Source organism: Chiloscyllium plagiosum, unplaced genomic scaffold (genome assembly GCF_037043375.1).
Source record: "Chiloscyllium plagiosum isolate Xiang-an unplaced genomic scaffold, Cpla_swu_hap1 HiC_scaffold_10, whole genome shotgun sequence".
In the NCBI taxonomy this organism is placed as follows: domain Eukaryota; kingdom Metazoa; phylum Chordata; class Chondrichthyes; order Orectolobiformes; family Hemiscylliidae; genus Chiloscyllium; species Chiloscyllium plagiosum.
The window spans coordinates 58153591-58180256 of NW_028270148.1; the positions used below are offsets into that span (position 1 = coordinate 58153591).

At 43.1% G+C, this 26666-nt stretch overlaps 1 protein-coding gene across 3 annotated transcripts in view; it reads right to left on the reverse strand.

The window, feature by feature from the left end:
* The window catches only part of nrxn1a (neurexin 1a), a 1876207-nt gene that overhangs the window by 1821138 nt on the left and 28403 nt on the right, over nt 1–26666 (reverse strand). For 2 of the 3 annotated variants that reach the window (XM_087991355.1, XM_087991356.1), the window contains exon 2: nt 18336–18428. The exons of the other annotated variant lie outside the window; for it this stretch is intronic. The gene's annotated coding sequence lies outside the window, so the exon portion shown is untranslated. The remainder of the gene's footprint in view (nt 1–18335; nt 18429–26666) is intronic. 3 annotated transcript variants of the gene reach the window in all.

Below are 26666 nucleotides of genomic sequence, written 5' to 3' on the forward strand. Positions count from 1 at the left end.
ATGTTGTAATTGTACTCAGCTCTACCACCTCCTTTGGTAGCTCGTTCCAGACATGCACTACCTTCTACATGAAAAAGTTAGCTCTCAGGTCCTTTTTAAATCTTTCCCCTCTCAGCTTAAACTTATGTCCTCTAGTTTTGAACTCCCCCAGCCCAGGAAAAAGACTTTGGCTATTAATTAATATGCATCTTACAGCATTTCAAGGAGAGTTGCAGAATGTCTTTGTCAAATTTCTTTTGTCCTTTGCTGTAATGTTTGTCCTTTGTTATCCCCTGTAATGTTGAGCCTTTGTTCTCCTCTGGAGAAAGTGAGGACTGCAGATGCTGGAGATCAGAGCTGAAAATGTGTTGCTGGAAAAGCGCAGCAGGTCAGGCAGCATCCAAGGAACAGGAGAATCGATGTTTCGGGCATAAGCCCTTGTTCAGATAAGTTGATCCTTTGTCCTCCCCTGTAATGTTGCGCCTTTGGAAGTTGAGAAAACAAGATTTGGTGAGGGAAATGGTTTTTGATTATCCGGATAAATTATCCAATACATCAAAGTTGATTTTGCTTGTATTTTTCCAGAATGGTTCTAATCCTGTCTTCAGGAATGACACAAGTGTTTGTTTAGTGGAATTCACACTGAATCCAGAAGATATCGCAGGGGTACTGCTGATGGAATTTCTCCAGTGCTTTTGTGTGTTGCTAATTCGCAGTCCAGGTCTCACTGTATTAAAGGAGTGTGGTGACAATAAGTAATCTGTTGACGAACACTTTTGTTGATCTGTGGAGACCTTTGCTGTCAAACATTTGCTGTTATAGTTTGCAGAGGGTCGAATCTTGTCTTGGATCAATGGTGGCCTTTTGAAAAAGGTGGATGCCAATATAGGGAAGTGCTCAACATAGAGATGAGAGTGGAATATTTGGTTGCAGAACCACATTTGAGGACAAGCCAAGTTCCTTGAATGAAAAATTTAAGAGAATAAGAGTGCCTTGTAAATCTGGTATAGAATGGTTAATGATATTGAATGATCCACAAAATTCTAGATTCTGTATGTCTATCTTTATCAGTAGAATTTTGGCATGGAGGCAACTGAGGTAATACTCAAACCAGAGAGTGGGAAACCTTGGATGAATAGAATTGCCAGTGTCCAGTAGACTTAAACTGTAAGGTGATGATCACATAACTTTGCTTGAACCCAGTCCAGATTTTGAAAGTGTTTGTTTCATTTCTCAAACTCAAGATGATGAATATCATCCTGAATCAATTGCAGGATTGTGATACAGATTTTTTTTAGGACAGCTGAACCTTGAAATTCAATCCAGACAGCCTCACAATTTACTGAATTAAGTGTTTGGTCAGATTGATGAATGCAATCTAGAGGATATGGATTTGTCTAGAGGTTTAAGACCACTCTGACTCTGGAAGTATTTCCTCTGAAATCCATGAACTTGATGATTCAGGACAATGCATGCTCAAATTTTCTCTGTAATAGACAATAAGGAAAATAACCACGTTCATTCCCACAGCATTATTTATCTCTCTTCATAAGAGAGTTACAATTGTTTTGTCTGTGCATAATTCTGTACATGGATACACATGTGTGGGGAGATCAGAGTGGTGTGTGCTGGAGACATGAGGAGAAATGGTGCTGTTGAAGGTGTAGATAATTGTCCTCCAAAATCTGTAAGATTAATATATGGAGTCTTGATGTGAGGATTACAATCAACAGGCTTTGTTGTTTTTTTTTACCCATTTGATTGTTGTTGCATCTTCCATTGAAGGTGGTTAATCCATGGAATATATAACAAGTGTGCTTGGAGACAGTCTGATGAAAAAAATACTTACACTATGGATTCACAGTTATACAGTCATAGAGTCATAGAGATGTACAGCATGGAAACAGTCCCTTCGGTCCAACTCGCCCATGCTGACCAGATATCCCAACCCAATGTAGTCTCACCTGCAAGCACCTGGCCCGTATCCCTCCAAACCTTTCTCATTCATATACCCATCCAGATGCCTTTTAAATGTTGCAATTGTATTAGCCTCCACCACTTCCTCTGGTAGCTCATTCCACATGCATACCACCCTCTGGGTGAAAAAGTTGCCCCTTAGGTCTCTTTTAAATCTTTCTCTTCTCACCCTAATCCTATGCCCTCTAGTTCTGGACTGCCCCACCACAGGGAAAAGAGTTTTTCTATTTATCCTATCCATGCCCATCATGATTTTATAAACTTCTATAAGGTCACCCCTCAGCCTCCGATGTTCGAGGAAAAACAGCTCTAGCCCATTCAACCTCTCTCTATAACTCAAATCCTTCAACCGTGGCAACATCCTTGTAAATCGTTTCTGAACCCTTTCAAGTTTCATAACATCTTTCCAATAGGAAGGAGATCAGAATTGCACGCAATATTCTAACAGTGCCTAACCAATGTCCTGTACAGCCGCAACGTGACCTCCCACTCCTATACTCAATACTTTAACCAATAAAGGAAAGCATACCAAATGTCTTCTTCACTATCCTATCTACCTGCGACTCCACTTTCAAGGAGCTATGAACCTGCACTCCAAATTCTGTTTGTTCAGTATCCATAAGACCTTACCATTAAATGTATAAGTCCTGCTAAGATTTGCTTTCCCAAAATGCAGCACCTCACATTTATCTAAATTAAACTCCATCTGCCACTTCTCAGCCCATTGGCCCATCTGGTCAAGATCCCATTGTAATCTGAGGTAACCTTCTTCATTGTCCACTATACCTTCAATTTTGGTGTCATCAGCAAACTTACTAACTATACCTCTTATGCTCACATCCAAATCATTTATATAAATGATGAAAAGTAATGGACGCAGCACCGATCCTTATGGCACTCCATTGGTCACAGGCCTCCAGTCTGAAAAAGTTGACGAGTTCTTCAAAAATGTTCATTCTTGCGTTGAATTTAAGAAGGAGTTCCATCCTGTGAGCAAAGGGAATTTTGTCCATTTGAGTTTGGTCTGTAGATGGTCCTTATGTCTTCAGAAAAGCTTCTATCTTTTGTATTTGTCTCTGGGTCTTAGTTGCTGGAATGCTGCCAAATAAACTTGTGGCCTTGGATTGTTCTATCGGGTAATGACAGATATTAATTTTGTTCAAGGAGGCTATATAATTCACCATAAGTTTCATTGAATCAATCCTGCTGAAACCCAATAGCTTGGGCACAAAGAGTTTAATCCAGTTGACATTATTTGATCCCACTGTTCTGGAAATGAATTGCATATGTGAAGATTTTCCAGGTTGATTGTCACTGCACTTGGAATTCCTTCTTCAGTCAGCCTGCCTTTGTTTTTCTCCTCTTGGACTTTCAAGACTTGCTATGTTTTGGTGCTAGGTGCATATTCATCTCAGATAACATAAGACATTGTTCCCTATGTGGATTCAGTGATACATACATCACTTAGATCATTGTCCCAAATAATTCAGGAGATGTCAATGTTTTGATCTACAATGTCTCCATGTGGTTTTTGTATCTCTCCTTCTGGCAGAAGGCAGTGTTTCTCAGAATGAGGTCATGTTAGTCAGCAGGACGTTGCCATTTGCATTATCTTTTCCCAGCCCATATTTTCTAATAGTTCCACTTCAGGCATTAGATTCACAGCCAACTTTTGCATTCGGGTTCCACAGGAGAATGATCTTTTTGAATCTCTTTCATTCACATCTTCATCAGAGGCAAGGATCAGGATTTAAGCATGGATGACAGGGGCAAATCAGTTACAGCTGAACTGTAACTCAAGTTTCACGACTCTTTCATTGATAGGGTTGTGATGCTATGGCAGTACAATCAAAATCCTATTACTGTTGTCAAAACATATTCTGTGGACATGAGTGTCACTGTCAGCCATCTTTTCCAAAGTCCTTCCTGTGGAAATATTTCCAAATGGATTCAAAACATTGTTGAAAATTTGGAGTTTCGGTCATTCATGTGATAGGGTTGTATTTTTGTTTCTGGATGGTAACTCTTAATCCATGAATTGAAGTTGCCGGTGTTGGACTGGGGTGTAAAAAGTTAAAAATCAAACAACACCAGGTGACCATGTGACAAACACCTGATGACGGAGCAGCGCTCCGAAAGCTAGTGCTTCCAATTAAACCTGTTGGCATATAACCTGGCATTGTGTGATTTTTAACTTAATCCATGAATATCCTAACATTTCAAATTACAACAATCAAAGCTTTCTTCTTTGACCACAATGATGGTGATCCCACATGGTGTTATTCTCTAGCTAGGGAAAAGTGGAATACTTATTTTTAGGAATTTTTCTATTCACCATTTGAGATGAGCAGAAAACATCCTGAAGAGAGCAACTTAATCATTGATGCTGCTGCCCAAAAGTACTGCTGTCCCAACCCAGGTGTCCAATAACCATTGTAAGCCTGTCGCCTGTGCGCAAATTCTTGATCATTGACCTGTGCATGGTGGCAATTCTCCATTGTCACAGGACTTGGCCAATGTATCCTTGCATTCATGTGACTTTAACATAGAGACTTAGGCCACCATCATTGTTCACACAATCGTGATGAGTTGGTGGTCACGTTTTAGTGCTATGTTGAACCGTAATATTTGGAACCACCTTGCTTTCTCCCATCTGGTGAGATGTGCTATTTTCTGTAACCTCTTTACCATTGATAACTTGTTGATTGCACTTTATCCAGGATCTCCCCTTAAACTTGCCATCTTGAGTAGCCTTCAAAAGTGAGGAGGAATGAGTGGGAGCAAGGAGCTTCGAGCAGCATCGCTCAATGACTCAGTAACTACAGGCCTGTCAGTTTAACCCGGATGGTGGGAAAGCTTTTAGGAATAATAAGTCACAACAAAATTAAGTTGAAACTCAAGTACAAATGTAGACTAATTAAGGAAAGCCAGCACAATCTAAGGGCAAATTGTTTTTGACGGACTTGTTTGAGTTTTTAGGGAGTTAGTGGAAAAGATTGATGAAGCTAATGCAGTTGATAAAGTATGCATGAATTCCCATAGGCATTTTGTAGGTATCACAAAACAAGTTAGTCAAAATTAGAGCCATTGGAAGAAAAAGGACAGGGTAACAAGAACTTAAAACCGGCTGAACGACAATGAACAGAGAGCATTAGTGGATGCTTATTTTTTTGGAATGGGGCAAGTAAGATAGTGGACTTCTCCAGGTCTCCATTTTAAGATCCCAGCTTTCCCTGATATATATTAATGACACAGACCTGAGTGTACAGGGCATGATTTTAAAATTTACAATTTTGAACTGAGTGATAAACTTCAAAAGAAACTTACCAGGCTGGTGGAATGGACAGAGGTGTAGCAGATGAAACTCAATGCAGTGAATTATGAAGCAATTTATTTGAGCAGAAACATTGAGAAAATTGAATATAAAATTTAAGAGTACAAGTCTAAAGAGGATACTTGAGTCAAGGGTCTTGGAGGTGCATGTGTATATCTCATTGAAGCGCAGAAGGAGAAACTAATAGTGTTACTGAAAAGTGAACATACTGGACAGTTATGTAAATAAATTGGCAAAGTCGAGGCTGTTTTCCTGATGAAGAAAAGATGAAAAGTAGATATAATCAAAATATCCAGAACAATGCGGCCTGGCAGAATAGACAGGGAGAAATTGTTTCCATTGCTGAAGAGATCGAGAACCACAGGATACAAATTTGAGTTGAATGACAAAAGGAGCAAAGGCAATATGAGGAAATACATTTCATGCAACATGTGGTTTGAATTGCCTGAAAGTGTGGTGGAAGCAGATTCAATTGCAACTTTCAGAATAGAATTGGATAATTAACTGAACAAAATAATAATGCAGAATATAGGGAAAAGGGGAGTGGGACCAATTATGTTCCAGTTGCAGAGAGCTGGCAGAGGCTTCCTGCTATACCCTTCAAATACTGCATGAAAAAGCATGAGGATTAGCTTTATCTTTGTTGCTCAAGTAAAAATATTATTTGATGTATGGTACCTGACATTGCCATTGCTCCAAATAAAGTATGCATCTTTAGTTATTGGTTCATGTCAGATTTTCCTAGATCCTACACTAAGGAGGCACAAAAATCTTTCGAGATTATTTAAATACAGAACCCTTTAGAACAGAGCTGGCATGGTAGCTCAGTGGATAGCACTGCTGCCTCACAGCACCAGGCTTTGATTCCACCCTTGGGCAACTGTCTGTGTCAGGTTTGCACATTCTCCCTGTGTCTCTGTGGAGTTCCTCTGGGTGCTCTGGTTTCCACCCACAGCCCAAAGATGTGCAGATTAGGTGGATTGGCCAGGCTAAATTCCCCATAGTGTCCAGGGATATGCAGGTTAGGTGATTAGCCATGGGAAATGCAGTGTTGGAGGGATAGGGTAGGGGGATGGGATGCTCTTTGGAGGGTCACTGTGGACTTGATGGGTCACATAGTCTGCCTCTACACTGTAGGAGGAGAAAGTGAGGTCTGCAGATGCTGGAGATCAGAGCTGGAAATGTGTTGCTGGAAAAGCGCAGCAGGTCAGGCAGCATCCAGGGAACAGGAGAATCGACGTTTCGGGCATAAGCCCTTCTTCAGGAATGAGGAAAGTTTGTCCAGCAGGCTAAGATAAAAGGTAGGGAGGAGGGACTTGGGGGAGGGGCGTCGGAAATGTGATAGGTGGAAAGAGGTCAAGGTGAGGGTGATAGGTCAGACTGAGGTGGGGGCGGAGAGGTCGGGAAGAAGATCTCAGGTTAGGAAGGCGGTGCTGAATTTGATGGATTTGGCTGAGACAGGGTGGGGGGAGGGGAAATGAGGAAACTGGTGAAATCCGAGTTCATCCCTTGTGGTTGGAGGGTTCCTAGGCGGAAGATGAGGCATTCTTCCTCCAACCGTCGTTTTGTTGTGCTCTGACGATGGAGGAGTCCAAAGACCTGCATATCCTTGGTGGAGTGGGAGGGGGAATTGAAATGTTGAGCCACAGGGTGGTTGGGTTGGTTGGTCCGGGTGTCCCAGAGGTGTTCTCTGAAACGCTCCGCAAGTAGCCGGCCTGTCTCCCCAATATAGAGGAGGCCACATCGGGTGCAGAGGATGCAATAGATGATGTGTGTGGAGGTGCAGGTGAATCTGTGGCGGATATGGAAGTTTCCTTTGGGGCCTTGGAGGGAGGTGAGGGGGGAGGTGTGGGCGCAAGTCTTGCACCTCCTGCGGTTGCAGGGGAAGGTGCCGGGAGTGGAGGTTGGGTTGGTGGGTGGTGTGGATCTGACGAGGGAGTCACGGAGGGAGAGGTCTTTATGGAATGCTGATAGGGGAGGGGAGGGAAATATATCCTTGGTGGTGGGGTCCGTTTGGAGGTAGCGGAAATGACGGCGGATGATGGGGTGGTAGGTGAGGACCAGTGGGGTTCTGTCCTGGCATGGAGATTGGTGGGGTGGTAGGTGAGGACCAGTGGGGTTCTGTCCTGGCATGGAGATTGGTGGGGTGGTAGGTGAGGACCAGTGGGGTTCTGTTCTGGCATGGAGATTGGTGGGGTGGTAGGTGAGGACCAGTGGGGTTCTGTCCTGGCATGGAGATTGGTGGGGTGGTAGGTGAGGACCAGTGGGGTTCTGTCCTGTCCAGGACAGAACCCCACTGGTCCTCACCTACCACCCCACCAGTCTCCATGTACAGCGCATCATCCGCCGTCATTTCCGCTACCTCCAAACGACGCCCCTCCCCCAAGTCCCTCCTCCCTACCTTTTATCTTAGCCTGCTGGACAAACTTTCCTCATTCCTGAAGAAGGGCTTATGCCCGAAACGTCGATTCTCCTGTTCCCTGGATGCTGCCTGACCTGCTGCGCTTTTCCAGCAACACATTTCCAGCTCTACACTGTAGGAATCCTATAATGATTCCGAAGAACCACTTGTTGCTGGTCTTTAGGATATGCTGTGTTTGCAAACTAAGCAGACATTTCAGGGTGGTCTTTAATTGTGGTCTCGTAAGGGAAACTTACAATGGATCCTACTCCAGACATGAAAAGTCCTCCTTCAATCCTCTTCCTACCACTGACAGCCCCCACCTCCAATGAGTATCCTTATCTTATCTCCACTTGAAATCATTCCCATGGAAACTTCTGTTACCACACACTCCTCTCTAAAGCTATTAGTATGCTGTCATCATTAGTATACTGCTGTCACACTCACGATCAATCATCATTGCTCCCCACCCCAACTCCCCCTTCTATTCTTAGCAAGCCATGGCTTACTGAATATTTCTGATAATCAGTGAATGGACCTTTTGTGATTTTGCTCATGGGAAATCAGACAGCTTATTTTATTTGGCTTGTTCTATCATGAAATGGAACTGCCTTATTATTGCTTAGTAACTAATTTGTTGGAGCACAATACTGCAGTAATAATTGCTCCAATTTTCACCCTTGAGCAAAACGCTGACTAAAATGGCATTTTATGACATATTTGAATATATGTAAACTCCTAGGATCTGAGTCTCTTGAATTATGTAAGAATGTTCAATTGACTAATGTAATAGTTTTGTCAGAAGCATTTAGTCCAGATTTAATTTTAAAAATATGTTGGTCAAGTCGAGTACCTACCAACTGCACAGTCAACCTTTACAGTAATTATATGAAAACCTTTCAATATTTTTTCGGCTGGGAAAAAAAGAATTTTTGAAAGGTATTTACTGATTAAACTTAAAGAACTAATGACAAGTAAATTGGAAAACATGACTGGTCCTGTGGAAAAGGTGCATTACTTGCTGTCACCCTCTGCAATGCTCACTTTAAACTCCTTGCTGTTTGTGTATCCTCTTTGTTTGCATTTAATTGTGCAGGTTGTGAGTTGGAGGTGGGGGCCAGTGAAGTGGGAGGTGACACGCTGGACTGGAACTGCAATGGTATGATGTTCGTTCTCGATCCTACTCTCAACAGCAAACCTCCAAGCACACTGCCACATGATGCAGGTAACTCAGCCTCACTGACAAGAGAGTTTAGACTCATTTACAGGCTGTTGGTTGTGATTTAGTGCAGAGTTTGAATTTGAATGACTGGCACAAGGGGACAATCAGCTATGAAATCCCTGACCACTTAAAGCCGGCATCATTGAGCTAAGGGTTCAGGTTCACCTACAAAAAAGTCAGCCATCATATCATTACCTGTATTCATTTCTAACATGAGGTTAAAGAGATAGAGGAGGCAATTATTGTAGGATCTGACCTCAAGGAAGGCATCAGTAGTTTGCTCTTGTACTCATAGAAGCACTGGAAGCAGTGTGGTCTGTTAGGAGGGGAAGCAGAGAAGCATTGCAGCTGGATCTAAAGGAAGTGACAAAGCTAGGCTGACTCCAGAAGGCAGTGCATGAGAAAAGAACAAACAATTCACCATGGACCTCATGAATTAAGTCTTCCAGGAGCTCCATGTGAGGTAAAACTGGGATAAAAAGAGGGAAGACCAGATTCTGGAGGCACTATTGCAGCTACAGTTGGAGCAGTAAGAGGGCCAGCCTCTGGTTGGCCAAGCCACAGAATGGAGAATATCGGACCAACAATAAGGGGTCACACCAAGTACAACCCAAATGTTGCCAACAGCCTGTGTTTGTCAGTCAGTTTCAATGAAGACTGCTGGTCTCTCTGGAGACCATTACTGCTGTATGTGCCATGCTGGAAGATAAACTATCAGTGCTGGATCTGGTAAAGACCCAAGGCCTGTGGCTTTTCAGACAAAGGTCGCACAGCATTTTTACACATTCAATACTTTCCAGGGATCCACTGAAGTGAATAGAATAGGTCTCTTCCCGAGGGTAGGGGAGTTCCAAACTGCACAGCATAGGTTTAAGGTGACAGTGGAAAGATTTAAAAGGCATCCAAGGCCTAACCTTTTCATGCAGAGGATAATATGTGTATGGAACGAGCTGCCAGAGGTGGTGGTGGTGGTGGTGGATGCTGATACAATTACAACATTTAAAAGGCTTCTGGATGGGTACTTGAATATGAAGGATTTAGAAGGATATGGGCCAAAAGTGGCAAAATTAGATCAATTTCAGATATCTGGTCAGAGGGAACAGGTTGGACTGCAAGGTCTGTTTCTGTGCTGTATGACTGCATGAAGACATTTGAGGAGGTTTCCAGGCAGCAGTTTATTGTCATATCAAAGAAGAGACTAAAGCCTCATTAAAGTGGGCTAATGACAATGTGTACTACTGGAGTGAGAGTGGAGTGAGAGGTCCACCAGTTTTGGGGTCATCATTGAATGTGTCATCAGTAACACACACGTGACTATCTCAGCATCCAGGAATCGTCGAAAACATGAACAGGTTCTACCCCATTAAATATAAATGGTCTGTAACCACCAAAAGCAGATCCTGCAGGTGTATGCCCAATTCTCTTGGAGAAGTTAGAGTACCCACACACATCAACAGTTTCAAGTGCCACAGAGGTTCTCCTGTGCATTACCAGCAATCGATCCATAGGGGTTACCCACTGAAGACGTAGATCTTAACACTAGTGAGGAGCCCTCACACTGCAGCTAAGGATAGAAAAAAGTTACAAAGACTACCAGGGGTTCATCTGAATGACCAATGAGCAGGTTGCTGGCATCCCAAAGTGGAGAGACAGTTACCTAGATCTATCTCATGCAATCCAGTGAAGATCATTTATCATCATAGTGTGTGGTAGTAAACACAACTTAGCACTCCAGAAGGGCAGGTCTTGCATCAGGAGGACATTGACAAGAGTCAATCTTCATCTGATGAGGATTAATGGAGGCAGCTGAGTATGTTTTGGACAATAAACCTCTTGGACTGGTGGAAAGGGCCATTGAGAGGTACAGAAAGAAGGCCCATGATTATCTCACTACCTTCAAAACCTGGGCCGTTCAAAGTCATTCTTACTTGGGTTGATATTCCCGCTATCATATTGCCGAATGGCCAGCTTCAACAGCACAATGATATACCCAAGGAGATGACCAAATGTGGCTAGCCACTATATCAACGTGGCATTCATGCTAGTGACATCTGACAGGTCAGCAACAAAAATTTCACAGATTATCTACTTCAGTAACTGTTTTCCCTGGAACGTCGAAGACTGAGGGGTGACCTTATGGAGGTTTATAAAATCATGTGGGGCATGGATAGGGTAAATAGACAAGGTATTTTCCCTGGGATGAGGGAGTTCAGAACTAGAGGGCTTGGGTTTTGGGTGAGAGGGGAAAATTTTAAAAGAGATCTAAGGGGCAACATTTTCATGCAGACGGTGGTGCAAGTATGGAATGAGCTGCCAAAGGAAGTGGTGGAGGCTGGTCCAACTACAACATTTAAGAGGCATCTGGATGGGTATATGATTATGAAGGGTTCACGGATATGGACCAAGTGCTGACAAATGGGACTAATTTAGGTTAGGATACCTGGTTGGCATGGATGGGTTGGACCAAAGGGTCTGTTTCTGTGCTGTGCATCTCGATGACTGTATGATTCTACGACATTCCCTCATCCAGATTATATGAGCAATTCATAAATATTCATAAATCACTGGTGTAAGTAGAAGCTCATGCAAAACACCTCTGAGTGGTTCTATAGGATGCTACTTGCAATTGGAATGAAGGCAGACCAAGCTGCCCCCTGACTTGAAATAATTTTCATGGCAGTCCTCTGGCTGCAGAACACCTGCTTTGTTGTATGAAAGCACCAGGATCATTTGCAGAAGAGCCACTTTCTACAGTTGTGGATCAGACCTATCAAGGAGATAACCTACATCCTAACTTACCTTACTTAAAAGACAAGCGTAATGCACGACAATCAAGATGTGATTTGATTGGTCAAACTACTAGGCTTTAGGCAAAACACACCTTTTTTCTTACACCACAGTTCATATAGTCATAGAGTCATAGAGATGTACAACATGGAAACAGACCCTTCGGTCCAACCCGTCCATGCCGAGCAGATATCCTACCCAATCTAGCCCCACCTGCCAGCACCCGGCCCATATCCCTCCAAACCCTTCCTATTCATATACCCATCCAAATGCCTCTTAAATGTTGCAATTGGATCAGCCTCCACCACGTCCTCTGGCAGCTCATTCCATACAGGTACCATCCTCTGTGTGAAAAAGTTGCCCCTTAGTTCTCTTTTATATTGTTCGCCTCTTACTCTAAACCTATGCCCTCTAGTTCTGGACTCCCCGACCCCAGGGAAAAGACTTTGTCTATTTATCCTATCCATGCCCCTCATAATTTTGTAAACCTCTATAAGGTCACCCCTCAGCCTCAGACGCTCCAGGGAAAACAGCCCCAGCCTGTTCAGCCTCTCCCTATAGCTCAAATCCTCCAACCCTGGCAACATCCTTGTAAATCTTTTCTGAACCCTTTCAAGATTCACAACATCTTTCTGATAGGAAGGAGACCAGAATTGCATGCAATATTCCAACAGTGGCCTAACCAATGTCCTATACAGTCGCAACATGACCTCCCAACACCTGTACTCAATACTCTGACCAGTAAAGGAAAACATACCAAACGCCACCTTCACTATCCTATCTACCTGCGACTCCATTTTCAAGGAGCTATGAACCTGCACTCCAAGGTCTCTTTGTTCAGCAACACTCCCTAGCACCTTACCATTAAGTGTATAAGTCCTGCTAAGATTTGCTTTCCCAAAATGCACCACCTCACACATATCTGAATTAAACTCCATCTGCCATTTCTCAGCCCATTGGCCCATCTGGTCAAGATCCTGTTGTAATCTGAGGTAACCTTCTTCGCTGTCCACTACACCTCCAATTTTGGTGTCATCTGCAAATTTACTAACTGTACCTCTTATGCTCGCATCCAAATCATTTATGTAAATGACAAAAAGTAGAGGACCCAGCACTGATCCTTGTGGCACTCCACTGGTCACAGGCCTCCAGCCTGAAAAACAACCCTCTACCACCACCCTCTGTCTTCTACCTTTGAGCCAGTTCTGTATCCAAATGGTTAGTTCTCCCTGTATTCCATGAAATCTAATCTTGCTAACCAGTCTCCAATGGGGAACCTTGTTGAACGCCTTACTGAAGTCCATATAGATCACATCTACTGCTCTGCCCTCATCAATCCTCTTTGTTACTTCTTCCAAGAATGCAATCAAGTTTGTGAGACATGATTTCCCATGCACAAAGCCATATTGACTATCCCTAATCAGTGCTTGCCTTTCCAAATACATGTACATCCTGTCCCTCAGGATTCCCTCCAACAACCTGCCTACCACCAAGGTCAGGCTCACCAGTCTATAGTTCCCTAGCTTGTCTTTACCATGCTCTTTAAACCGTGGCACCACGTTTGCCAACCTCCAATCTTCCGGCACCTCATCTGTGACTATCGATGATACAAATATCTCAGCAAGAGGCCCAGCAATCACTTCTCTAGCTAAAAAATAAGAATTAACATAACTTTAACTTTATTTAAATACTCAAGAAAATAATATATTATTTAACTACCAATCGTCAATTGTTCCAATATAGCAGCATCTCATAAACACACCCTCCACAAAAACAAATTCAGCAAAACACATTCGCTTACCTCCAGTCCAGGAGAAAGGAAAAACTAAAAGAATGAATGTAACAGCAGAAAGAGAGAGAGAGCTTCAACTTGAGAACCTTAACTTCAATTACTGTAAACAAAAATTAAAATCCCGGCTCTGTGTGGGTCATGCTTCTTTTGTCTACTTTAAAAAGTAACAAAGCTATTTACTCTGCCTTCCTTGGAGCAAACATCTTAGTACCAGATTTATAACATGCTTTATGAAGAGAAACAGGACAGAACAAATCCTTCTTAAAGACACATCTCATCCAACTACACTTTGAACTCTCTGAGAGGTGCATCTCCTTTCCATCTTGCCATTACCATGTTGAACCCAAGGATCAGGTGAGGGTGAGGAAGTCAGCATGCAGCTCCAGCAATCACTGGCTGGTCTGCTGGACCTGGATACTCAGGAGAGTAGTAAATCTCTTAAATGGAGGAAGTCATGGGCCCAAATATCTGAGATATGGCATCACTCATATACCAACATCATCAATATCCATCATATACCATCATCAACATCATCTGAACGTGGATGTATATTGTCTCTAATTGCTCTGGCAGATATTCCTCTGTGGCCCACTGGAATTCCAGCAGGTACTACGTAGCTAACAGCAGAGACCCAACATAGGGCTCAGTGGGGACCAGACACACCATGGTCCTCATCTTGTCTGTGCTGTTGACTGTCACATCCTCCACCAGTTGCTTAGGGCCATTTCTGCTATGCTCATCATCTTGTGGCCCTGAGTTTCATTGTGAACCTATACCGACTGCCAGAGATTATAAATGTTAGCCAAGGGTAAAGGGTAATGATGTGACACTGCACCCTCTGAGGATTTCTTCTCCTCATCTTCAGAGGGAGTAGATCACAGCACCTGCCTGTCCTGCTGCACGAGTAAACACAAGTTCACAGGGATTCACATATCCTCCTCCAACCTATGTTTTGTATAAATCTCTATGTGTGTCCATTCTTGGAAACATGAGCTGGATGCCTTTTCACCTTTTGGGAATGCCAGTTGTTGAGACAGAGCCATGCATCATTAGACAACATTTCCTCTCCCTTTACAGCAGCCATTTGGTCATTCCCTGTCCATGTGGCAAGTTATTCCGCATTACCGTATAGAATCTGCCCCAGGGATAGTGGTGTGCCTTGTGGAATGGAGCTCATTGGTTCATTTGTGATGCTGCACTCAGGTTTGGTGGGCAACCCCACAGTGTTTGAGCTCTGCTGTCATCTCTGTCCAGGATTTCTCAGTCAGCCAGAAAGATCTTCGTCCTATTCCTTCGAAAAATAGCTCCTGCTTTTCCTGTGTAACCCTGAAAGGAACTTGCAGGGAGGTATTGCTAAAATTGTGGTGCAACCTCATGTTTTTCGTCTGGCAGCTTTGCTGGATATTTTGTCGATTAACTGGCTAAGTGGCAGTCTTTGCATTAGATTCAGCATTGTCTTCAAGTCAGTCTTCAGCTTGCTGCAGTGTGCTTTGATCAGCCTTTAGCTTTGAGGCGGCCATTCCAGATTAAGTTCCCTCACTGCTGTGTTGCTGTACCACTTGTACTGTTCAAGGGTGAACTGGATGTGCAGGTCTGTCAAGTTTTAAAAAAATAGCACCAATATCTACCTCTGAAACAGATGGCAGAAAAATGGGGATCTTGCAGCCAGCCCTGCAATAGCAATGGATGGCTTTGCTCCTCCAGGATTTTAACTGGACAGTTGCTGCGAGATTGCAGTTGGGTAATGTCAGCCCACTCTATCATTGAGACCAGCACCATGAGCAATAAATTCAGCTGTTTGTTTGTTGACATTCTCTCTCCTTGAATCACTTATCCCTCTGTTTTCTTTCATCCTTGCATGCATCTTCCTCTTTGAATACAGGTCTATAATTACCAATTTTATATTTATGTTCCCAAGTACATTTTCTCCCAGCTGACAGAATGCATTACTGCGGTGTTGGCATTCAGATGAGGTGTTAAAGTTAATTTGAAGTTCTATTCTCCTATTTAGATGGTGTTTAAAAGATCTGGTGACATTATGTGGCCAATATTAACAAGAACCTCCATGTGTCTGTGTAATATTCTTCCTTCAACCAACACAGTTAAAGTAGATTAACTAGTCATTTATTTCAGGCTATTTGTACACAAATTGATTGCTATGTTTCTTGATGCAGCATTGGTGACTACACTTAATTGACTGTGAAACACTCTGAGATATCCTGAAGGCAAGAAAAGTAATGTATAAATGCAATCCATTTATTTCCCTATGTAGCTATCTCGCACTGTGGCCCTCCCTTTCATATCTCTTGTCTTCCAACTGTCTTCATTGGCTGAATCTTTTATGTTTTGGCTAACTGAGTTGTGGCAAGTTATTTGTAGGTTTTTTTGGTGAGAGAACGAGTGACTTTTCTCACCCTGACTTACTGAACTCTCCTGATTAATGAAGAATTTCACCCAACAGCATTCCTCTCATCATTTTCCAGCCCTATCCTGCCAAGTGCCATTCCTGGAAACACTGACTGACTGGCAAATATCCCAGAATTGTCAGGCATCTCTTACGCTGCTGCCATCTTTAAAAGGCACTGAGCCCTCAAGTAAACACACAGTCAGATCAGTGCTGCCTTGCACGGTTTCTGACATTTGGTTAGATATGGTAGACAGAAGGAAACTAGTGTCCAGTTTGCGGATAGTGACATAGTTCTCCTGCTGGATGGTGTGGTGAATATGCAGGATGTTCTCTTCCCTCAGGACCAGCAGTTGGAGGAAATGATGACAGAGTTTGCCACTTGGGTCATTGCAGTCTCAGCCATCTCTAGGAATGCCCAGCGATGTAGGAAGAAGGTCAATGACCTTCTGTAGTCTGCTGGTGTAAGTGTCACAATCTTCTCACTGATATCTCAGACTCATCTTATCTCTGCAACCACCAAGGCTCATCCTGTACCACTCTCACTCCTGCCTGCAACATCCTTCCTCACTTGCTGTCATTCACCCTAAACCCCTGACAGCATTAACCTTTCATGACCTCTGCATTACCTACTTATTTGGCCAGGCCACCTTCCCAGCTATCAGCGCTAACAGCTGTGCCACCCACTTTCATCTCTCATAATCCCTCATCTCTCTTATTATCAGAGGAAAGGAGCCATAATAGGGCAGAAAGACTCAAGATGGGGGTGGACAGCCTGATATTTGGCCCTGATGGTTGTCTACCTTTTTTGAGAAAGTGGACTACATTATTTTCTGTTCGAACTTGCAATGCAGAGAATAATATTGGTCCAGTACACATTTTTGAAGGTGTAAACACAGGTTCCTGCAAGGAACAAAGTTGTTATTACTTTTCAGTTACAGGATTTTCGGCTGGATGTGTCAGGATGCATACAATCCAGGGTGTCCCTGACTTACAAATACCTGGCTTAAGCACAAATGTAATCTCATATAGGGATGGAACTTTCAGGATCCGACAAACAAACATTTCTTGTGCTGACGAATGCCACCTTAATATTATCCTGCATTCTGTTCTGACTTGCATACAAATTGATTTGTGAACAGACTCCGGAACGGAATGCATTCATAACTCAGGGACTGCAGTACCCATATTATAAAGTGACCATTGTTTTGTAACACTATGAATTTTCAGCACAGCAATGCTGTTTTCCAGAGACACTTGTTACCATCTGGCTTCCAGCATTGTCCAGTAAACCAGATTTGAAGAGTTGAATGGCATACTCCTGCTCCTCATTCATACGTATTAAGGTAAACAGCAAAGGAACTCTTACCTGATCAAAAAGCTTTCACATCCAGTTATAGCAATGCAAACGTCATAATCAGAGGCACCCATCTTCATGTTCTCAATTTTGATTTTTTCCCAATTGCACAGCAGAAAAATAACAGCCGACAATATTTTTGTTCCCACAAAAGGTTCTCCAGGTCACCTGATCACAGGTGGATAGAGTGGTCAAGAAGGCATATGGTATACTTGCCTTCATTGGACGGGGTATTGAGTACAAGAGTTGGTAGGTCATGTTAAAATTGCACAAGACTTTGGTTCGGCTGCATTTAGAATACATTGTACATTTATGTTCGCCACATTACCAAAAGGATGTGGATGCTTTGGAGAGGGTGCAGAGAAGGTTTCCGAGGATGTTGTCTGGTATTGAAGGTGCTAGCTATGAAAAGAGGTTGAGTAGGTTAGGATTCTTTTCATTAGAACAAAGGAGATTGAGGGGGGACCTGATTGAAATCTACAAAATCATGAAGGGTATAGACAGGGTGGATAGAGATAAGCTTTTTCCCAGGGTGAGGGATTCAATAATGAGAGGTCACACGTTCAAGGTGAGAGGAGAAAAGTTTAAGGGGATACACGCAAAATGTACCTTACACAGAGGGTGGTAGGTGCCTGGAGCACATTACCAGCAGAGGTAGTAGAGGCAGGCACAGTAGATTCATTTAAGGTGTGTCTGGCCAGATGCATGAGTAGGTGAGGAGCAGAGGGATACAGATCCTTAGGAATTGGGTGATAAGTTCAGATAGTGAATTTGGGTTGGCACAGGTTTGGAGGGCCAAAGGGCCTATTCCTGGAACGTAAATTTTCTTTGTTCTTCTTCTTTGATACAAATGATTGTGATGCAAGAAATCAACTGAGGACAGCCATGTGGTGAAGAGAAGGACTGCACCGTGATGGATGCAATGGGCCTTCACTTCCAGTTGGAGATTTTTCAGCAAGTTCGAGTCAATGTTTATATAAGAATTTGAGAGAAAATGTTATAATTTAATAACTACACAAATCTAGTGTTGGAGCAATGATTCTCTATCCACTGGCTGTCCTGTCCATTTACTTCCAACTCACCTGCTCACATTCAATCAGCTTCAATTCTTTCAAAGTCCACCTATAAACAGGTCCAATTTTTCCTCAGCTCTCCTGTTCAATCACCCATCAAGTCTGAAAAGATAGTCAAAGATAAAAATGAGACAGGCAGAAAACCCCAAGTGGGTAGGAGTAGGCAATGGCCTAGTGGTATTAGTGCTGGTCTATTAATTCAAAGAGGAAAAAATGAAGTCTGCAGATGCTGGAGATCAGAGCTGAAAATGTGTTGACCAAGGATATATTTCCCTCCCCTCCCCTATCAGCATTCCGTAAAGACCACTCCCTCCATGACTCCCTCGTCAGATCCACACCCCCCACCAACCCAACCTCCACTCCCGGCACCTTCCCCTGCAACCGCAGAAGGTGCAAGACTTGCGCCCACACCTCCCCCCTCACCTCCCTCCAAGGCCCCAAAGGAAACTTCCATATCCGCCACAAATTCACCTGCACCTCCACACACATCATCTATTGCATCCTCTGCACCCGATGTGGCCTCCTCTAAATTGGGGAGACAGGCCGCCTACTTGCGGAGCGTTTCAGAGAACACCTCTGGGACACCCGGACCAACCAACCCAACCACCCTGTGGCTCAACACTTCAACTCCCCCTCCCACTCCACCAAGGATATGCAGGTCTTTGGACTCCTCCATCGCCAGACCACAACAACACAACGGTTGGAGGAAGAGCGCCTCATCTTCCGCCTAGGAACCCTCCAACCACAAGGGATGAACTCGGAATTCACCAGTTTCCTCATTTCCCCTCCCCTCACCTTGTCTCAGTCAAATCCATCGAACTCAGCACCGCCTTCCTAACCTGCAATCTTCTTCCTGATCTCTCCGCCCCCACCTCAGTCTGACCTATCACCCTCACCTTGACCTCTTTCCACCTATCGCATTTCCGACGCCCCTCCACCAAGTCCCTCCTCCCTACCTTTTATCTTAGCCTGCTGGATACACTTTCCTCATTCCTGAAGAAGGGCTTATGGCCGAAACGTCGATTCTCCTGTTCCCTGGATGCTGCCTGACCTGCTGCACTTTTCCAGCAACACATTTTCAGCTATTAATTCAAAGATCCAGGTAAAGTTCTGTGGATGAGGGTTTGAAACCCACCTTGGCAGACAGTGGAATTTGAATTGTGGAATGAGTCTAATGATGACCTTGAAACTACTGCTATTTATTGGAAGAACACATCTGGCTCAGTAATGCCCTTTAGGGAAGGAAGCATACCAGTCTGGCCTACATGTAACTCCAGACCCACAGCAATGTGGTTGACTCTTAACTGTTCTCTGGGCAATTAAGTTTAGACAATAAATGCTGATCCAGCCAGTCACACCCTCATCCCGTGAATGAATAAAAAATGTGAACTCATAAGTGAGAAGCAGGGAAAGAGCAAACACAAATGGAAGGTAAAAGCAAACACCAATGAAGGGAAAGAACAAAGACAGAAATGGTGATGTGGAAGAGAAGAAATTATGAAGAGAGAAAAAATGGTGTGGGAATATCAGATTGAGTGGAGTGATAATACAATTGAGGGAGATAGAGTGAGAAATGTGGATGTTGGTAAAAGGTAAATAGGAGGAGCAGATGGAGAAAAGAGAGCTTAAGGACATAGGCAAGAGAATAAATTGGAGTTGAAGATATACATAATAAAAGTGAAGAAGTGCAACAATTGGAAGAAAGAAAACAAAATTTTTAATTTTCAGTCGAGTTATACAATTATCCTCAGGGATAATGAAATGGATTTACCTATCAACTCGACCAACAATGGCAAAATATTTCCTTCACTAAAGGACATCAGAGAGGCATTCAGAGAAACAGCTACATGCAATGACTAGACTCAACATAATTTACAAAAAAAATTATGTTCCAAAGTTTTGAAGATTTTCTTACAACAAAATTAGGTGCTGACACTTGCATTCAGCTTACTCTGCACTGGCAGAGTGATCTTGTGAAAATATCTTCCTTGCTTCTTCAAATGTGACAAAGAAGCAAATGAATTTGTTGACAGATGTTAGCACTATGCTGGTGTCAGCTTGTTAATTAGCATTCTAAAACTAACTTTTCTTTCTGTATTACTCTACACCTCCAGCTGCATCAAATAGTTATTCAATCCTTTCCAAATTTACATTGATGTTTCCCTCAACAACACTGCACAACTAAATTCTTTGAACTTCTCTCCTCACTCAATTTAAAAATGTTGACTCATTCTTAATGAGTCTGAAGCTACCAAACAGGATTACCTGCATGCCAAACAGCGTAAGCAGCAAGCGATGCGCAGAGCTAAGTGATCCTGCAATCAACAGATCGGATCTAAGCTCGCCAGTCCTGCCATATTCAGCCTTGAATGATGGTTGATAATTAAACAATTCTTGGGGGAGGAAGCTCCACAAATATCCCCATCCTCGGTGATGGAACAGCCCAGCCCATTTGTGATTAGAATCCCTACAGTATGGAAACAGGCTCTTTGGCCCAACAAGTCTACAATGACCCTCTGAAGAGTAATCCACCCAGACCCATTCCCCTACCCTATATTTACCCCTAACTAATGCACCTAACAGTATGGACAATTTATCATGGCCAATTTACCTGACCTGCACATCTTTGGATTGTGGGCGGAAACCCACGTAGACACAAGGTGAATGCACATACTCCACACAGACAGTCACCCGAGGCAGGAATTGAACTCTGGTCCCTGGTGCTGTGAGGCAGCAGTGCTAACCACTGAGCCAACGTGCCGCCCTAATGCAAAAGATAAGGGTTAAGAAGAACTCATAGCAGCTTTCAGCCAAAAGTGCCGGGTGGTTGATCCATCTCAGCCTCCTCCAGTGGTCCCCAGAATTACAGATTCCAGTCTTCAGCCAATTTGATTCAGTCCATGTGATATCAAGAAATAGTTAGAAACATGGATACTGCAAAGGCAATGGGACCTGAAAACATTCTGGCAATAATACTGAAGACTTGTGCACCTGGACTTGCCACTCCCCTGGCCAAGCTCTTCCAGTACAGAGTCAACAATACCTTTATCTGGTATGCCTAGATATTTCCTGTACATAAAAACAACTCTGACTCAGTGAATTACTGTTCATCAGTCTCCTTTTGATCATCAGTAATGTGATGGAAGGTGCCATCACACCACTATCAAGTAGCACCTGCTCAGCAATAACCTGCTCAGTGATACCCAGTCAGGGCCATTCAGCTCCTGGCCTCATTACAGCCTTGGTTCAAACAAGGACAAAAGAGCTGAATTCCAGAGGTGAGGTGAGGGTGACAGCCCTTGACATCAAGGCTGCATTTGACCGAGTATAGCATCAAAGAAAACTGGAATCAGTGGATATCAGGAGGCAAACTCTCCGCTGGTTGAAGTCACACCTGACATATAGGAAGACAGTCAGTCATCTCAGCTCAGATATTTCTGCAGGAGTTCCTCAGGGCAGTGTCCTAGGCACAACCATCTTCAACTGCTTCTTCAATAACCTTCCCACCATCATAACATTGGGGGGGGTGGGGATATATTCACCAATGATTGCACAATGTTCAGCACCAGTCATGACCTCTCACATACTGTATAAGATCTGTACAATTTTCAGGCTTGGACTGACATGTGGTAAGTAACAGTCATGCCATACAAATGCCAGGCTATGACCATCACCAGCAAGACCTTGTTATTCAATGGTGTTATCATCAATGAATCCCCCATGGTTACCATTGACCAGAAACTCAACTGGATTCACCAAGTAAATGCAGTGGTTACAAAAGCAGGTCAGAGGCTAGGAATACTGCAGCAAATAGCTCACCTTCTGACTCTGCAAAACCTGTCCACCATCTACAAGACACAAGTCAGGAGTGTGATGGAATACTCCCCACTTGCCTGGAGGAATGCAGATCCAACAACATTCAAGGAGTTGACACCATCCAGGACAAAGCAGCCTACTGGATTGGCACTGATCCACAAGCATTCATTCCCTCCACCACTGGTGCTCAGCAGCAGCAGTGTGTACTATCTACAAGATGCACTGCAAAAATTCACCAAAATTCTTTAGACAGCATCCTGCAAACCCATAAACACTTCCATCAAGAAGGACGAGGGCAGCAGAAACATGGGAGCACCACCACCTTCAAGATTCCCTCCAAGCCATTCACCATCCTGACTTGGAAATATATCATCGTTCCTTCACTGCCACTGGGTCAAAATCTTGGAATTCCCTCTATAATGGCATTGTGTGTCTACCTAGACTATTTGGACTGCAGTGGTTCCAGAAGGCTGATCACCAACACCTTCTCAAGGGCAACTGGGAATGGGCAATAAATGCTGGCCAGCCAGTATGCCCACTTCTCACAAAATGAATTTTTTAACATTCTTAAGCTTTCGCTAAAGAAAGATTTGAAACTTGTCCTGCCTCATCCAAGTTCAATTTATGCACACATCGATAGAGAACAAGAATATACCCAGCATTCGCCCCTGGGGATCACCATTTTCTATCCTCACCAATCTGAGCAACATTGTATACCTTACTATTTGGTTTCTTCTCAATTAAAAAACATTTGATTCAGCGTTCATGGGATTTGGATGTCATCAGCTAGGTCAGCAATGTTTTGCTGTTTCCTAATTGCCCTTGAACAATATGGTTTGTTGGACCATTTCAGAAGGCAATCAAGAGTCAGCCACATGGCTGAGGGTACGGAGTCACATGTAGGCTAGATCAGGAAAAATACATTTTCTTTTCTAAAGGACATCAATGTACCAGATAATATTTTGTAACTTATTTCATGGTCACTATGAAACTAGCTTCTGGATGCAGATTATTTTTTTAAAAAAGCCAATCAAGTTTCATCATTTACTACAAGGAGGATTGAACCTTTACTCCTTGAAAAATTTTCTTCAGTTTGAATTTCTGGGTCAGTAACATTAGCACTAATTAACCATCTTCCTTGTACTGCTCCATTTCCTTTTGAACATGTACGTAATATTGTTTCGGCAAAACATTTTGTTAACCACATTCTAGGAATCCACATTCATTGGGTTGAATTTTCCCACCTTGCCTTTTTTATACTTTGAGACCCTTTTCATGTTACAATTTTGATTGCTGCGAGACAGGCATTCTGATTGCTCTTTGCCAGCATAAATCAATTAAAAGTCTAATGTTCATGAACAATTGGAAGAGGTCAGGCCATTTGAAATGACAATTTTGTCACAGGAAGGTTTCAGTTCTTCAAAGAAGTTCTCCAGGATTGAGATTTTTTTTTAACTCTACAGTACCCATAGAAATTCCTGATGAAGGGTGTTTATGCCCGAAATGTCGACTGTCCTGCTCCTCAGAGGCTGCCTGACCTGCCGTGCTTTTCCAGCGCCATACTTTTCGACTCTGACTCTCCAGCTTCTGCAGTACTACTTTCTGCATAGAAATGTTGAACGACTGATCAAATGGCAACCTTCTGGTACAAACTTTTTGACTTGGTGAACTTATGAATGCTGATTGTAAGTGACATTGTCAGGACAGCAGCTCACAATCCCAACTTACTCACAGGGCATGTTGACTATTTTGTTCTGGTAAGACAAGCTTTTCTTTAAGGGTACACAAGTCCGAGTTAGCTGAGAATGCAACTCAGTGACTGTTTAGAAATGTCTCGTTTGGATTACACTCAGCTACGAGAGATATACCATGGATTGTTGCAGCTGGAAGGGTATTAAGGAATTTCAGAACAATATTTCAAAGGAAAAGATACAATACAAAAATCTGAGCCATCTCCTGTGTATTACATTCTCAAACTATGGACATAATATGCGCTAACAGAAAGCATTTGTTTCCCTGCATACACAAGAGAAGACATTAATAACTCATGGCACCTAGTGTGGTGTTCTAGTATGACTGGGCTAAAGTATACTGTGGAACATTACAGTACAGCTGAAGAACATCTGAGTGACAGCCCTGTACTCGCAGGTCAAAAGGAAAGAGGTGGAAAGGTTCTCTCTGATTGCTGGAAGCAAGTCTCCAGTCAAGTGCAGTCAAACAGGAAACCAGACATATCCTTTCAGCTAATTTACAGAAACCAGAGTCTTAAAACCAACTGCTCAACTTCCAAAATCAAAATTACCGAAATTACTCAACATTTGCAACATTTCTGCCACCTAATTCAACACACACAAAACAAGGACTGATTTGAACTTGATCTTTTGAACTGTGATTCTTTCTCTCATTGCTAATCTGTGTGTATGAGTGTTGCATTTCATTTTCCATGACCTCGTAACTAATGAATTTGATGTTTCTTCAACTCAAGAAATGCAGTTAAATCAGCTCTGCTGGAAACATTGGGCTTAATAACACATTTTTTGGTGATATCTGTTGTGTTATTTTTTTAAAGGGATTTTTACTGTGAGATTGAGCGCAGTCTCATGAGGTATTATAACAAATTCAACTCATGAACTACCTATCCCACCCCTACAATGGTCCTCTCATCTGATTCTAGCCTCATCTTATCACACACTATTCCCAGAAGAACTCACCACTGAGCAGACATCCATTGAAACATCAGCACCACGGCACCTGTGCACCCAGACATGTGCTGGCATTTTGAAGCTGCCCAAATCTGTGCAGTACAGTCAGAAGGGAGAAGGGAGAGATGATTCTGTGACACTCTGACAGGCACCTGATGGTCCTGGTGGAGGGGCTGATGCAGAAGAAGGGTGACAAAGGAAGCCACAGCAGAACATGGCCCTGGGTCAGCATCTGGTTCATCCATGCCATAAGAAGGTCAACCATCCACTCCACTCTGCCAAAGTAGGTACTGCACTCTTCTCTCTGCTACTTCACACTCACTCCATCTTTGCCAATACACACATCTCCTATCGAGGCTCATGGTCTTCTACTCATAATTGTATGTAACATTTTCCCTCACTTGTTCTGATTTCCCTCAACTCTCCCTCTTTCCTGTATCACTGTGCAGCCTGCTCACTAGCCCAGGATACCTTTGCCACCTTTTGACCATCTGTACCAGCACTAACAGTCATGATGCCCACTTTCATCTCACTCAATCCCTCTGTTTCACTTGTTTCAGGAGAAGACAGCCCAGAGTAGGGTAGGAAGGTGATTATGTGTCTGAGATCAAGCTCCTCAACTCTGATGAGAGAATCCTATCCCTAACAAAAGACCAGGACCACTTCTGTGAGGATATTGGGCCATCTATGTCCTGCCAATCGAGTAAGGACCACTCCATCGCTCGCATTAACCCCACTGTCAGTGTCCTTCACTACATGCCACATCTTTACCCTGGGTGTGCTGCCTTCTCATTCTTGCAGGTATCACCAGATATCCATGTCCCTGGGGAGAAAGAGACTAGTCTGCCAGAAGTCACCTCAGAGACAGTACTAACACCTTGAGTCATAGATTCATAGAGATCTACAGCACAGAAGAAAGGCCCTCAGGCCATTAGAATCTGCACCGTTATAAACAAGGAACTAACTATTCTATTCCCACTTTTTAGCAATTAATTCATGGCCTTGTATGCCTTGTTTTTCCAAGTGCACACTGAAATCCTTCGTGAATGTTATGACAGTTTCTGCCTTCAGCACCTTTACAGGCAGTGAGTTTTGAATTCCCACAATCCTCTGGGTGAAAAATACGTTTTCTTTATATTCCCTAACACTCCTGCACCTAACCTTACGTCCCTTGGTCCCTCCACCAAGCGACAATATCTCTTCCTGTCCATGTTCCTCATAATGTTATACATCTCAATCATGTCGCCCATCAGTCTCCGCTGCTCCACGGAAAATAACCCCAGTGTATCCAAACTCTCTTTATAACTAAAACTCTCCAGCCCTGGAAACGTCCTGGTAACTCTCCCCTGCACCATCTCCAGTGCCATGATATGGATTCTAGAACGTCACATCTACACTCTAATGTTTTAAAACAGTTCAGTTCCAGCATAACTTCACTGTTCTTAAACCTCAGCGAATAACAATAAGTATAACATAAACTTTCTTAATATCATTATCTACCCATACCACCACCTTAAGGAATGAGTAGACATGCACACCAAAGTACCTCTGCTCCTTGATGACTCCAGGATCTTGCCATTCATCATGCTTTCCCTTACCTTGTTTGTCCTACCAAGTGCATCACCTCACATGTATCTAAATTGGATTCCATTTGCCACTGATCAACCCATGGAGGCTGTTTGCAGTGAGCTGAACTCTCCAGCCATTTTCTGGCCAAGACCTTTCAGCATCTAGCTTTTTCAACACATTAGGTAAGATAGGAAGCTGAATATTAATGAGGCATTCTGAATGTTTATTAAGGTCACCAACAAATAATAATCCC